The 15,947-nt window shown below is 43.3% G+C and overlaps 2 non-coding genes and 3 pseudogenes across 2 annotated transcripts; 1 reads left to right on the plus strand and 4 right to left on the minus strand.

The window, feature by feature from the left end:
- Window positions 1-354: 354 nt before the first annotated feature.
- LOC131356962 (small nucleolar RNA U3) lies at window positions 355-518 on the minus strand (annotated as a pseudogene).
- Window positions 519-745: 227 nt separating this feature from the next.
- On the minus strand, window positions 746-959 carry LOC131356887 (small nucleolar RNA U3). The gene has a single exon (XR_009205132.1). It is a non-coding gene; the product is annotated as a small nucleolar RNA U3 (small nucleolar RNA).
- Window positions 960-1,246: 287 nt separating this feature from the next.
- Window positions 1,247-1,440, plus strand: LOC131356977 (small nucleolar RNA U3; annotated as a pseudogene).
- Window positions 1,441-1,938: 498 nt separating this feature from the next.
- On the minus strand, window positions 1,939-2,152 carry LOC131356877 (small nucleolar RNA U3). The gene has a single exon (XR_009205122.1). It is a non-coding gene; the product is annotated as a small nucleolar RNA U3 (small nucleolar RNA).
- A 548-nt stretch (window positions 2,153-2,700) lies between these two features.
- Window positions 2,701-2,898, minus strand: LOC131356942 (small nucleolar RNA U3; annotated as a pseudogene).
- Between the last annotated feature and the right edge of the window lie 13,049 nt (window positions 2,899-15,947).

Raw genomic sequence — 15,947 nt, forward strand, 5'->3', positions numbered from 1 at the left:
AAACTAAAAAGGCACAAGCTCAAAAGAATCACAAAGGAAACTACACACTATATGAATAAGCCCTAAATACAAATTAACACAAATTCAATTTTTCTTTCAGCTTGAATATACAAATGATCATGTACTCCTCCTCTCCTGCTTCCTAAGAAAAAAAGAGAACATTCATCCATGACTCAAGCCTGTGACAGAAATCATTAGCTTGAAAGTGCACAAAAAATATGGATAAAAATATGTGAGCTTAAAAGCATCATAAAGGATGAACTCACACGATGTCTAAACCATAAGCTCAAATAGGTAAAACACACATAGAACAAATCTTTTGGATCTTTCTTTTACCTCAATGACACTAATCACTCTAATCATGTACGCTTCCTTTCACATTTAATAAGAAACAGAAAACATTCATCAATGACTCAAGCCCATGACAGAAACCATTAGCTAAAATGCATGCTCAGAAGAATACATCACACCCCTTCCTAATCAGTTACTAGAGAAATGATTTCTGAAAGTTGAGTCCTTACATTTCTCCAGGCATTTAAGGACTTTAACTAAGATACATACACAGAAAAACAATACAGAGAAAAAGCTATTTTTAAGCTAGTTAAAAAAAAACAACCTTTATCTTGGAAAAAAGAAAAGAAAAATAACACTGCAAAAATAACTGATAAAAACACAATGCGAAAACCTTTAATAAAGCAAATACATACACAGCAAAAAACCAGGATCATGAAACCTAATTACACTAATCACTCTGATCATGTACTCTTCCTCTCATTTTTCATAAGAAACAGAGAATGTTCATCAATGACTCAAGCCTGTGATAGAAATCAGTAGCTTGAATCTGATTCACGCTCAGAAGAATACATCACAGCTCTTCATCGTGATTAAGGAGACGTAGCACTTTCAAATCACATTTCCTAATCAATCACTACAGAAATGATCCAAGAAAGTATAGTCTTAACTTTTCACTTCCTCAGACAGTCGATCACTTCAACTAACACACAGATCCTGAAGATGGTAGATGTTTCTCTTCACATAGAGCACTTTGAAAAGAACACCTTGAAGTCATTTAAAATCAAAGCAAAAAATCTTTACTTTATCTTTTAACAAAAAACAAAACCAAAAATGACACAGAAGCACAGAGAAATTCATAAGATAAGGAACATCATAGTAAGTGAATTTAAACACTCTGAAAATACAACTCCTACTCTAAAAATGTGAACTAGAAAATTACGTTTGATTTTTTTTTTTTTTACAAAAAATCTTTTCTATAGTACCTGATGAGAAAATGTGATTTGAAAGTGTTACATCTCCCTAATCCCAGTGAAGAGCTGTGATGGACTCTTCTGAACATGACTCAGGTTTAAGTTAATGAGTCTCTCGTGTTTGTGTCATTGATTTTTATAGAACATGAGAGGAAGAGTACATGATTAGAGAGATCATTAAGTTTTTCTACATTATATTATATCATTTGGAGAATAAAACAGCAGGAGTTTATCAGGTGATGTGTAAATTTTGTTGCTTTCTAACAGCATCTACAAATATCTGTGTTTTGAAAGTGTTTGAACTTTGATACTCATTATCTTATGAATATTTCTGCATAAATTATTTTAATTTGTATTTACAAATTAGTCTGTTTCTGTATAAATCTATGGTGTACATTTTTTAAAAACCTCAAACGTAATTTTTATAGCTTACATATTTAAAAGATAAGATAATTTCTGCTTTCATTTATGATTCTTTTAAGCTTGTTTTTTTAATACTTTTTTAGGGTATTTTTTTTACTTTGAGTCACATCATCCATAGCCATACTCAATCAATAAAGTTTTTTAATAAGCATAAGGTTAAATTAAAAGCTTTGTTCCTTAAAAGGAGAATAAACTCTCTACCGATAAAATAAATGAAAATCTATAGCTTTCTTTCAACTGGATGACACTAATCACTCAGATCATGTATTTGTCTTCTCATGCTTCCTAAGAAACAGAGAATGTTCATCAATGACTCAAGCCTGTGATAAAAATCATTAACTTGAATCTGATTCACACTCAGAAGAATACATCACAGCTCTTCATTGTGATTAGAGAGACGTATCGCTTTCAAATCACATTTCCTAGTCAGTCACTATAGAAATGATCCCTGAAAGTACAGTCTTAACTTTACACTTCCTCAGACAGTCGATCACTTCAACTAACACACAGATCCTGAAGACGGTAGATGTTTCTCTTCACATAGAGCACTTTGAAAAGAACACCTTGAAGTCATTTAAAATGAAAGCAGAAAATACTTTATCTTTTAACAACAAACAAAACACACAGAGGCACAAAAAACTCATTAAAGGTGAATTTGAACACTGTAAAAATAACTATAAAATGACATTTTGGATTAAAAAAAAACTATAAATATATACGGAAACAGACTAATTTGTAAATACTAATGCATGAATTTACACACGTACATACACAAGTTCCCATTTTATTGTGTGCTCTATAGAAATCAGTCACAGTAATTTAAGCAGAAGTAAAGATTCATAAGAAGATGAGTGTCGAAGATACTTTCAAAACATGGATATTTTTAGCTGCTGTTAAAAGGAAACAAAATTTACACATCACCTCATAAACTCCTGCTGTGTTATTCTCCATATATAAAGCAGAAAACCCGAGAAACACTGCTTCAAAAATTTTTTATTTTTTCAACTTAATGATCTCTCTAATCATGTACTCTTCCTCTCATGTTCTATAAAAATCAATGACACAAACACGAGAGACTCATTAACTTAAACGTGAGTCATGTTCAGAAGAGTACATCACAGCTCTTCATTGGGATTAGAATAGATGTAACACTTTCAAATCACATTTTCTCATCAGTCACTATAGAAATGATCCCTGAAAGTATAGTCTTAACTTTTCACTTCCTCAGACAGTCGATCACTTCAACTAACACACAGATTCAAGCTAATGGTTTCATAGGCTTGAGTCATTGATGAATGTTCTCTGTTTCTTATGAAGCATAAGAGAAAGAGTACATGATCTGAGTGATTAGTATAATCCAGTTAAAAGAAAAACTAAAAGCTTAGTTGCCTTGTTTATGTTTTGAGCCTAAGTTTATTGATCATGTGCAGTCAGTATACGTGGTTGTTTTGAGTTGGAGGTGGTTTTAGTTTTTATGTAAATTATTTTAGTGTGTTTTTTTTTTTTCTGATGTTTTCTTTATTAAATTCAGTTCATTTTATTTGTATAGTGCCTTTTACAATGGATGTTGTCTCAAAGCAGCTTTACAAAGGAAGATAAACAGAGAAAGGAATAAATAAACAAACAAACTGGAAATAAAAATAAATCATTAAATTAAATTATGAAACTATTTTATCCCTAATGAGCAAGCCTGTGGCGACGTTGGCAAGGAAAAACTCCATGGGAAGATATGAGAAAGAAACCTTGAGACGAACCAGGCTCAGAAGGGAACCCATCCTCATTTGGGACACCCTAAACAGTAAATAATGTAACTGTAACTGATTAATGTCCTTTCTACAACAGCAATCAATGGCCCATGAGGAACTATTAGGTCTGTAGTTTCTGAGGTCATTATAGACACTAGTTCCTTGCTGTCACAAGGTGACAGATGTAATGGCAGATCTGTGACGGTGTGAAAATCCCCAAGTGGCTCTGTCCACAGCTGTCTCCTGGGTGGAACACCGAACATAATCGTGGTATGCATAGAGATGTCACCATCTAGATCAGGGGTGTCCAATCTTATCCGCAAAGGGCCGGTGTGGGTGCAGGCTTTCATTCCAACCAAGCAGAAGCTACACCTGATTCCAACTGGCTAATCAACTGATCTTGGCTTTCAGTGGACTCAGGTGTGGCTTCTGCTTGGTTGGAGTAAAAACCAGCACCCACGCCGGCCCTTTGCGGATAAGATTGGACACCCCTGATCTAGATCTACAAACTGATAATGGTCAGTCAAATAAGACCTGAGCCAGGAGAGGGCTGTTCTTTAACACCAACAACATGTTCTAGCCTATCAAGGAGAATAGTGTGGTCAATGGTGTCAAAAGCTGCACTAAGATCAAGTAGCACCAGTATGGAGACACAACCCTGATCAGAAACCAGTAACAAGTCATTTACCACTTTAACCAGTGCTGTCTCTGTGCTATGATGAGGCCTAAATCCTGACTGATACATTTCATAAATGTTATTTCTATGCAGATATGAACATAACTGCTGTGCTACTGCCTTTTCTAGGATCTTGGAGATAAAGGGCAGGTTTGATATCGGTCTATAGTTAGACAGCTGACAGGGGTCTGTCGGAACTCAGAGCCCCCTCCGAGTGGACATATCACAGGGTGGAATTTTGTTTGTATCTATTACTCTTAGCTTTCCCAATAACCTCCACAATCTATAAAACTTAGCCGAAATAAAAGAGATCTCGGTCAACAGATGAGAAGAAGCAGGTTTCTTTATTCAGTCATGCAGTCAACAACATGCATATCTGAAGAGAGCAGCTGGTCTCAAAAACCCCGAAAAAGTCCCCTCTACTTATACCCCAGGCGCCCCGGGGCACCTCCTTTTCTCTAATTTAAATATTTCCAGCAATTTCCCATTATATTCAGTGTATGGCTACTTTAGTCCCTCCTTCCTTAGTTTACATACGTTTTCCCAGTTCCCATTATTTTCGCATTTGTCGACGTCAATTTTCCTCCTCACCAGTTCCCCTTATTTTTAGGCTGTCAACCATTTTTATAAAAATTGGCGCTTACTTATAGGCGCCTTCCTCCTGCCTTAGTACACGCTCTCTTTTGCTGACTACATAGTCATACAATATGCACTTCACTCATCTTCACTCATTTCCCATTATTTTTTTCCTAGCTCAGTCAGCCCGCCGCGCTATCTTCCGGAGAAGTCCCAGGGGTGCTCTGCGACGCTATCGCCAGTATCAGCTATCCTGTTTGGCCATTGAACTTACTGGTTTCCTGGAGCACCTATCTGAATCCTCTATTCCTGAGTCTCCTTACCTCGCTCATCATATCGTGAGAGATACCGTCTGTCTTGATCAGAGCACCCAATTTCACCCCACAACCTGTGATCAGTCTACTCAGACCTTCTACTGGCATTGGACACGCACCACCTCTCAAGGCGTCCAGACTGAGGATTTCCCTGTTGAGATTTCCTCTAATGATTCTTCCTCTGACTCTTCTTCATTTCCTAATTCCCCTGACATTCCCCAACTTTCTCCTGAATTTGTGCCTATGCCTTACAGTGTTCATGATATTCCTCAGTCTTCTCCTGACTATTCGCCCCCAACTTCTCCCACTGATTACTCTCCAACTTCTCCTCAGGATCCCGAGATTCCGTCTTCTACAACTGACCCTCCGGTCCCACTGATCCCATTGGATAGGCTGGCTGACTGAGTTGTAACTCCTAATGTTTCAATAAATCTCTCCTCTTTTTCTGTTCCTTCAGTCCCAGTGTGGTTATTACACTAGCATGCTGCCATTAATAATTCTGCATGTTTATTATGAAGACTATGAGGCTATATCTGATTATTATAGCTATTTTTAATCAGAGTTAACTACTTACTACGTAATAAATGGCTAAATTATTCTTAATAGATACACACTACTCTTTAGGCAGAATATTGCCAAGTCAGAGCTTAGAGCATTGAGTACATTAGCACTTAAGCTACTTTTAAGGCTAGGTATATAATTCAAAGCTGGGTATATTATATTTTCTCCGACATCACTCCCCCCTTTGAGACTCTTGAGTCTCACAATCAGCTTGTATATGTCTTAGTTCCACTACTCTGTGTTCTTATCCCCCATAGTATGTACATCATCTTCTTGCGACACTTCACACATGGTATTCATGCACAATGTCCTTTTAGATGAGACACAATTTCTTCTGACCCAGGCACTTTGCGTGCCGTAGAGGGTACGATGGAGCCCCCGGGAGAGGTTCCCAGCACTTCACCAGGTAGCTCATCACTACACGGTCCAATGTGTCACGTGGACACTATCTATGTCGGGTAGACATCAAAACTGTCAAGTAGACATCAGAAACATCTATGACCATGAAAATTTAAATTAAATTTAAAGTTCCACATTATTAGATTCTTTTCTGTATTTCTAACGCATCAAGTACGCTTTTATATCACTGTTCTAACATCCTCCACCTAGTTAACCCCTATTCTATTGTCCTTTTCCACATTATATTATTCTGTCTAATTTTCTTACTATACCCGATGTATTCAATACATTCTTTTTGTTTTTCTATATAATCCATATAATCCATATACCCCACATCACTCCCCCTATATACTCACTATGCTTCTTCTCAAGGTGAACCAGGAGTGGGCGAAAAACCCTCAAGAGCCATTTATAAGGGAAAATTCCCACTCTGCCCGCAATTTGTCGTTTGCGCGACAGCCTGTTTCGCCAGGATCACCGCACACATACAGACATACATTCATGACATTTTGCACACAGAGAACACACAATTCATCAGGTCCAGTCAGCACTTACGCTGTCACCGATCAGTTCCACCACCAATAATGGTGTTTGTATAACGCCGAAATCCACTTTGGCAAGGGCGCGCGTATGCGCGAGCGTGCCCGCAGCGCATCCCAAATGTCGGTGTGCATTTTCATGCCAGTACCTAGTCCTTTGCAGGCCACCACTTCCGAGTCTTTATCCTTCCATGCATAAAAGAAGTGAGGCATGGGCTTGAGGTTGTCCAAGCGTCTGCGTTGTCCTTTGGAATGCGAGGTCCACAGAAAGTAGCCACAGAAATGCACAGTCACTACTTGCACCATAGTAGACTGGACAACATTACGCGTGATGAGGAATCCATGCGCCCGGAGACTCCCGTACACAGAAGCCAAAGATATGGGACGCCGAAGCAAATATGTGTCCACGATTAGAGACAGGTTGCAGGGAAGTTCACAACGTGTCGAGTACTTCTCGACCAACCACTTATCTTCCTCATAGTAGAAGTCGGCCTGTGTGAGCAGCCGCTCGATGGCACGTGCCGCTTCCATGCTGACGGTCCACTCCGGGTCCGTACAACATGCGTGGAAGACCTTCCACCGTGCCTGTGGATCCCGAGACTCATGCAGGGCTTCTAAGGCCGCCATCATATTACAGCAGGCCACACACTGGAGATTCTGCCATTCCAAATAGCCTTGCCCTCGTGAATCAAGTTTCAGTTGCCCGCACGGAAGAGATGTTCGGTTAGGGCGATGGTAGCGCCTGCACTGAAAGACTGCACCTGGGCTCTGTGATGCTGCCATGAATCCTGCACACAACATTTATATACACAACAAAGAGGAGAGACAACGGAGAGGAAAAGACGCACAAGAAACAACACATACCAACACCTTTAACTTTCTTTAACAATAGTACGTCATATTGTCCAGCAGGGGACAATCAGCCTCCTGCCTTTGTTTTCCATCTTCTCCATTGTCCTCCGAGTGCACAATCTTGTCCAACAGGGCACGTAAACATGGTATTCCACAACAAGCGATGAGAGCAACTACCAATAACACTATTAAAATGGTTGTCCCGATGCGCGTGAGTCCGGCCAACCAATCAGAGGAAAACAGCCAGTCAAGCCAGTCTGGGTCTGAGGAAGCATTATTAGAGACCATTTCGTCCCGAGCCGCCTTCATCTGTGATAGCAGCGTGTCCAGTGGGCCCTCAGGGCCCGTATGCAATGGAATAATGGTACAACAATCAGATCCTATCATGTCACATACTCCCTGATCGGGTCCGCGCATCATGTCTATGGCAAAGCGATTCTGTACAGTCATAAGGGTCGTTGCATGGAGCTGTTCTGATACCAATTTTAATGCCTCAATGGTATGATTAATAAACCGTTGCTGGTTATACCAAATGTAATTAACCCATGCCGTGTTCCGATGTACCTGTACTGCTGGAAGCAAGATGTTCCAAGCTGTAGACGAGCCTCTTCGGAGGGCTAAATGTTCGCTAGGAACTCCAACTGGTATCCCTTCCCAATTTATATAAATATTCGTGTCCGGACCCCATTTTGGGAGTATTGAGGAGTTTGTGACCTGTAAGTACTTTTTTCGATATGAGCCTGGAAGACCAGTACGGGTAAAAATGCTTCTAGCTACTGTATTTGTGAGTTCACGCTTGGGGCGGCGTAAATGTGCAGGTTCAAACATGGATGCGAGGTATGAGTCATTAAGGGCGATTACCGAGAGTCGTCCTTCCAGTACCACTGGGGCACATAGCCCATGCCATAATCTGGGTAGAATTTGTAGGACTTCCGTACCTCCACAATACCAAAAGATGTCTGCAACGGGTAATGTTCCCAGACGCAGGCTTGGGATCTTCAGTTGGACCACCATATCGGGTTCACAGCCGTACTCTGACACATTACAGGTTGGCATTACATTAACTATAGGGTGTGCTGCCTCCATTATTTTATCACACGATGCTTTTGGTAGATCCCCTACATATTCCGTACCTCTAGAACGGACGCACAGTGGAAACATTTCAAGAGGATGAGAACGTACGCGTATACTATCAGTAGCCTGTGTGGCAACGGGATGAAAAGTGCAGGAGGAACTTAATTTACGCATCCAGTCTGCACCGTGAGTTCTGGCTACAGAGCCCAGCAGACATACTGCAGGGCACAAATAGCTTTCATTATATGGGGGGTTAGCACATTCTTGGATTCCCCTCGTGGGCATCACAAGCAGGGGGCTATGCAGGCGGTTATGGCACACCATACATGTGCTGTTGGTTACAGTCTTGCGTGCTGCATCATGTAGCCATTGGCGGTACAGGTTCTGTGGAGATTCAGCGCTGTTTGTACTGTTATACTGCGTGATTTTCGTGATGCGAACGTAAGCCATTGCGTCTTGCATGTTCTGGTGAAGTGTTCCTACAGTCAAATCACACAGTGACCCAGTGCTACAGTCTTTAGGAATCTTTACCCCAAAGTCAATCCCTGCCTGGCGGATTTCTGTGTAGGGGTGCCCTGTGGGCACAAACACACGAGCCTTGTAGTCTTCTAGCAGGACGGTTCTCTGAAGATTACGTTTAGAGGTAGCATTCCCAAAGATACTGTAATACCAGAGCGGGTGAATCACTCTGCAGTATGCCTCTTTTGGTTTTCCTGCTATAATTACACTGCTTGTTGGACTGCTTGCATTGTGACGACTATGGGGTGACTTAATACGTACCTCAGCTGTCACTGTATAATTTATCGCCGAATTATTCTCCGCCCATTCAGTAGGATCCACATTTATTGGTGGATCGGGCCCCATGTACTCAAAGGAGTACATGACGAACACCCCTTCATTTTTCGGTATCGCGTTTGCCTTTAAAGCATGTCCTATCAGTCCTACTGCACATTTCAGATGATCCTGAACCGCGGTCTGAGCTTTCTCTTTTGTAAGATCCAGTGTGCGCTGTTGTCCTCGATACACTGTACGGCCTCCAATGGATGCCTCACCATACCCTACGTTTCTTCTGTACCGTGAATTATCCTGTTTTTCAGAGTGCTGTCGTGTCCCGTGGGTCAGTGTGGGGCGTGATTCATTACCTAGTTTTGTCTGAGTTACGTTTATCAGTGTCATATTTACCGACATCGTAGTTGTGTGACCAACTGCCGCGAGCATCCAAACTATCCCCAGGTATACACTAATTAGTACTACCACTATAGCGCAGTGGCGCAGTTTCAGCGTTTGTTCGCGGCCTGCTACCAGGATCTTCATTCTGACTCTTCTGTACTGTCCTGGGCTATATCTGCTAAATTCAGTGTTGTTAAATCTGATGCATCAAATGCTTGGGACGGTTTATGCCCTGATGGACCTGGTCTGGGCTCGCCTGAGAAATCTTCTATCGTTTCAGGCTCCCTTAAGAATTGGTGCACTATAGGTTCGAAGTCGAGAGTTGGTGAACTCAGGGGCTCTCCCGTTTGCTTCTTAGCAATTGGACCTGACTCTATGGTCTGGGACTCCGCCTTCTGCTGTGCTTTCTTTCCTTTGCCCCGTGTATTGTATGCTGGTGCTTCTGGATGTTCTACGTCTTCTGGGTCAGTGTCTTCCCCCGAGTGAGCGAGCTGCACCAGTTTTGGGCGCGAGTCTTTCCACTTTGGTCCTTTCCCTGCCGCTCTACAACAATGATTCAAATGATACCAATGTTCTCTTCCTTCAACCTTGACCGCCGTTGGCGTTGCCAATACTACCTTGAATGGTCCCTCTCTCCTTGGTTGGCTCCAATGCTTTCTTTTGAACACTTTGATATACACGTGGTCTCCTGGCTCCACCTGACGAAGCTCCTCCTTCTCTACCCTCATACCATGCGTGGCTTCGCAGACCTGTGAATACAGAGTTCTATGTATTTGGGTTAGGTGTCTTACATAGCTTGACATTTCGCCCTCTAGCTGTTCCAGCGATGGGCCCTTGTAAGGCCCCCGAATGAAGGCTACTGGCATTGGCCGTCCTGTGAGCATTTCATGTGGTGTCAAGTGAGTGTTCCGGTTGGTTTGCGAACGCATTTTCATCAGTGCTAACGGCAATGCTTGTACCCAATTTAGCTTTGTGCTCGCACAGATCTTAGCTATCTTCTCTTTCAGCACTCCATTAGCTCTTTCTACAATCCCCTGAGATTGTGGGTGATACACGCAACCTAGACGGTGTTTCAGGCATAAGGCCTCTGCCATAGCTTTCATTACTTCGTTCACAAAATGCGGACCATTGTCTGAGCTCAGCTGATCTGGGATGCCAAAGCGGGGGATCACTTCCCTGCACAGGAACTTGACCACTGTCTTGGCGTCATTTCTGGCCGTAGCCTGCGCCTCTACCCATCGGCTGAACCGATCTATCACTACCAAAATATACCTCTTTCCTTCCTTTCTTTCTGTAGTTCCCATATCCACAAAGTCTATTACTAAGTGTCTAAATGGTCCCATGGGTTCCGGTATGTGGCTGATGGGTGCCGTGAAATGTTTTCTGACATTGCGTACTGCACAAAGTTCACACGATCGCAGGAATTAGTCCACCATACTCGCTAAGTATGGAGACCACCAGTTCTCTCGAATTGTTTCAATAATTTTCCTGCGATCACAATGATCTATTCCGTGTGCTTCTTTGATCAGCATTGGAAGAAAACTTAATGGGGCCACAAACACTCCATCACAACTTCTCCATGTCCTAGACCGGGGATCTAATACCGCTCCCCGTTTCTTCCATAATTCTCTCTCCTCTGCTGATGCAGACTCTTGGAAAGCCCTGACATCAGCCATTGTGACCTGCATCTGCCCTTCATAATCTGGCTCTCCTGTTTTATTTCTGCCAATTGGGCAGAGCAGGGTTGTGGCACTGCCACAGTCACTACTGTGTTAAATACTCCTTCTTGGTTATCATATTGGACTACTGAATAGCCAGCTTTGTTTCCCTCATTACTACGATAGCATGATCCATCCACAAAGAGGATACATTGAGCACCAGGCAGTGGTTGTGCTTCTAAGTCTGATCTAGCTTTTAGGTATTTTTCTGTCACTTCAGCGCACTCATGTGGGGCTCCGTCTTCTGGGAGCCCCAGCCTATCTGCAAGGTTTATTGTGCGGCATTTCTCAATTGTTAGTTCAGGAGCTGACAGAATGACATCATACCCTGTTTTTCGAGCATTGGTTATCACAAATTTTTGACTAGTCAGCAGTGCATGCAAGGCATGGGATGTGTACAGGGTCACTGGATGCCCCATTGTGATTGATGATGCCTTTTGATAGGCAAATGCCGCAGCTGCTAATCCTCGATAGCATGGTGGCATGCCCTTCTCCACACTATCGAGTGCCGTGCTAAAGTACGCTACTGGTCTTTTCCCCATGCCTTCTTGTTCCTGTGCTAACACTGCTGAGGCAAACCCTTTTCTTTCAGACACATACAAATAGAATGGTTTACCGTAGTCTGGACATGCCAATGCAGGTGCAGATGACAATGCAGTCTTTAGCATATCAAATGCTGCTTTTGCTTCCTCTGTCCATGTTAGCGTGGCACTAGACTTTGTTTGGTCTGCTGCTTTCACAATATCCCTAAGTGGTTGCGTTTTCATTGCGAAATCACAAATCCACGGTCTGCTAAAACCCGCCAATCCCAAGAAGGATAGCATCTGCTGGACAGTTTGAGGTCTGGGAGCTTTTCGGATTGCTTCTACATGTTCTGGTGAGATTTTTCGTGTGGTGCCTTCGAGCACTCTCCCTAAGTATTCTACCTTTTGCTGGCAAAATTGCAACTTTTCTTTACTTACTTTATGCCCGTTTAGGGCCAGAGTTTTTAAGACTTGCACTGAATCTTGTACGCATTGCTCTTTGGCTTGACTGCAAATCAGCAGATCATCCACATATTGCAATATTGTGCTGGACACATCCAAATTAGTCAAATCTCGGGCTAGAACTTGGTTAAAAACTGATGGGCTTTCACAATAGCCTTGTGGCAGTCTGGTGTATGTATACTGTTGTCCCCCATAGGTAAAAGCAAACAGGAACTGTGAATCTGGATGTAATGGAACACTAAAGAATGCTGAGCACAGATCAATTACTGTGTACCATTTTGTTCCTTCTGGAATGTTAGACAAAAGGGTGTGTGGATCTGGAACTACAGGATTTTCCGCTATCACCACCCGATTTACTGGTCGTAGGTCATGGACTAGTCTCCATTTGTCTGAGTTTGGTTTTCTGACCGGAAAGATGGGGGTGTTGCACTGACTTTTTGTTAGGACCAAAACTCCTGCTTGCGTCAGACCCTCAATCGTTGGTTTTATCCCTACTATTGCTTCTTTTGACAAGGGATACTGGTTCTGATATGGCAATCGTGCTCCTGGTTTAAGCTGTATCTTAACTAAACCTGCCGACTTTACCAGTCCGACATCTGTTTGATGTTTGGTCCATAGCTGGTCAGGTATTTGTGCTAGTGCTTCCTCCCTTTCTTTCTCTGTGATCTCCTGCTCTTTAGCCCATTGGGGCAATTGTTTCATCTTGTTCTTCTCTATCCTCAAATTCTCTGCTCTGCTTATTAGTACAGTCTGTGGCCTTACCTCATCTATTGCTATCTGCTCTATTTTAAGGAACTTTCTATCTGAGGACACACTGACTCCCTGTCCTATCTGTTTCCACTGCATCCTCTGACTTGCCTCCCTCACCATTGATCCTAATTCTTTTGATTCAAAACCTTGCCCAACCAGCAGGGAGACATGAGGAGCAGCATCAGGAACCTGGTACCACTGCTCGAGTTGTGACGGCAGTTGAACTGATGCAGCTACCCCTTGTGGTCCTACAATTACATTTATAGTCTTCAGAGTGTATTGTGTTTTTTCAATTCGTTCGTCCCACATGGCCTCGTATTCTTCATTTTGTCCTTCTTCATCATACATCATTGTGCAGTGCCATGGTTCTCTGCTTTCTTGACAGTCTGGTCTCATTTTGATCAGCCAGGACTTCCACTGTGTGTACAGATCCCTTATTCCACTGTACATGTCATTTATTTCCAACCAATATACCTTGTCCATTGTACTTAGTTCAAGTTTCGTCTCCATCATGACATACTGCTGAACTAAATGCTCTGGGAGTTCTACCCATACTCCTCTTTCTCCGCAATGTATCTTAGCTCCTAACTTACAGAGCACATCTCTTCCAAGTAGATTTGCTGGAGTTTCTGGGGAGAACAGTAATGGTGCCTGCACTGTCACTCCTTGTATGTTCAGCTCTTGAGGCTCAGTAAAGCGTAAAGTCTGTGTTTTCCCTGAGAAGCCTACTGTTTTCACTGCTTTACTGGAGAGGGGGAGCTTTGAGCCTTCTTTGCCTAGGCTTGTAAATGTTGCACCTGTGTCAATTAAAAATGATGAACGAATTTGTCTACCCACTATCACTGAGACAGTGGGTTCTTGAGCGGGGTGCAGAGAGGTGGTGTACTGCACCAGCTCCCCCTCTAGCTTCTCTGGGCCTCCTCACATACTTCCCGGGGGTGGCCCCATGGGGCCTATTCCCGAGTTCATTCCTTGGGGCTGTTGATTAGGCCCCATCCAGGGTCCCCTCCAATTTCCTGGACCTTGCCATCCTTGATTTTGCTGTGCACCTCCCCTCGGAGGCGCCATTTCCTGCTGATAGGCATATGGGCAGTCTCGTTTCAGGTGACTGGGATCTTGACATACCCAACATCCTCTTCCTCCTTGGTTCATTGGAGTTCTTCCTCTCAAAGGTTGCTGAAATGCTCCTCCTCCTCGACCACGTCCCCGTCCCTGAGCCCATCCTCGATTCTGGGGTGGGTATTGTTGAACTTGGGGGTACATTACCAGCGGTGGAGGTGCATAGTAAGCAGGCTGCAGTTGTTGCGAGGGAATCACTGGCGTAGTTTGCGCCATGGCTGCTGGCTGTGGCACTGAAGGTGCAGGCTGAGCCGCTAGGGGTGCTGCTGGCTGTGCCACCAGCACCGCTGCCTGCTTTGCTACATTTTTCTTCTCCTTTTTCTTTTCCATGTTTTCCTGTTTGTTGCGGGCTAACTCACTCAGTTGAGCCTTGTGGAGCTGCATCACCAGGCTTTCAGCTGCTTTCCTTGCTTCTCTTTCTCTCCGCCTGTGCAGCTCCACATAATGTATTACATTAGCCTCGAAGGTGGGCCACGCCATTGCAGCCAGTCCCACTACTGTGTCCAGTTGGTCCTGGACTTCCACTGGAAGAGCCTTCTTTACCATCATACGAAACAGGGTTTGGCTTGCTGCTGTTTCATCCCATGCTCCTCCCATCTCTTCTCTCCATGCCTTCTGTAGTTTTAATACAAATTCCGCTACACTCTCATTCTCTTCCAATTTGATCTTTTCCACTCTTCCTGGATCAGCCCGTGTTGGGTATGCACTCCGCAGGGCCTTCCAGATTTGGTTACGGTGAGTCCCAAATGGGCTTGGATCATATTTCTGCCCCTCTGCTTCTCTTCTTAGGTCCACATTGTGAAAAATTTCAATCATCTTGGCCTTCCCCAGTGACTGAGACAATATTGCTTTGACATCTCCCAGTGCCAGCACCTGTCCCATTGTCTGCTCTTCAAACCGTGTGATCCATTTTTGAGCTCCTTCACAAACACTTGGCAGTCTGCCAATTAATCCCGTCAGGTCCATGAATGACCATGGGACATAAGCCACATCGTTTCCTTTTATTATTACTGGCATCTGGGATGCCTCCACCTGCTGCTCTTCCTTGTTTTCTGGGGGTCCTTCCCCTGCTCCTTGTTTCCGTGCAGACCTTAATTCCATAGTCAAAGGGAGTATTGCTTTCCTTGTCCTTCCTTTTTCTTCTCCTCTCACCTGGTCTTGCAGTTCTCTCAACGTCTGCCTGGCTTCCTCCACCTTTTGTTCCAGATTACAGCGTGCTTCTTTTATTTCTTTCTTGAGGTGGGCCAGTTCGCTTTCATTTTTCTTCATTTTTATCTGACTTATCGCAGACAACTCCCCTTGTGAGTGCTCTAATCCATGCACCTTCTGCATTATTTGGCCACGCAGGACTTTATCCTTTGACGCATCTATTTCCATCTTTTCCAGTTTCTTCCTTGTATCTTCCAGTTCTTCTTCTATGTGTGCTTGTGTCTGCCCCCTCAGCTCTTCCATTGTTAAGCGACTGTCTTTCATTCTTTCTTCCATTCTCTCCATCCGTTCACTTATTTCACGGAATCCGCCATCTCTTTTCCCTTTTGTTGTTGGGGTTAGTTTCACTTTCCCTGTTATGTGATACTCTTCTTCTTCCATTTCCGTTTCGATTACTTCCTCCTCTCTGTACTCGCCCTGCTTTCCTTTTTGAGGTGTGGGGTAGAACCCCTCCTTCTGCATGATTTCCACTTCATCACCTCCTTCCTCTGGGGCAGTAGCACTTGTTGTTTCATCATCATTTTCCCATTCACCCGGGTTGTCCCTCTGTAGAGACTCGCTCTCTTCGCTA

This window comes from Hemibagrus wyckioides, linkage group LG07, assembly GCF_019097595.1.
Source record: "Hemibagrus wyckioides isolate EC202008001 linkage group LG07, SWU_Hwy_1.0, whole genome shotgun sequence".
In the NCBI taxonomy this organism is placed as follows: Eukaryota; Metazoa; Chordata; class Actinopteri; order Siluriformes; family Bagridae; genus Hemibagrus; species Hemibagrus wyckioides.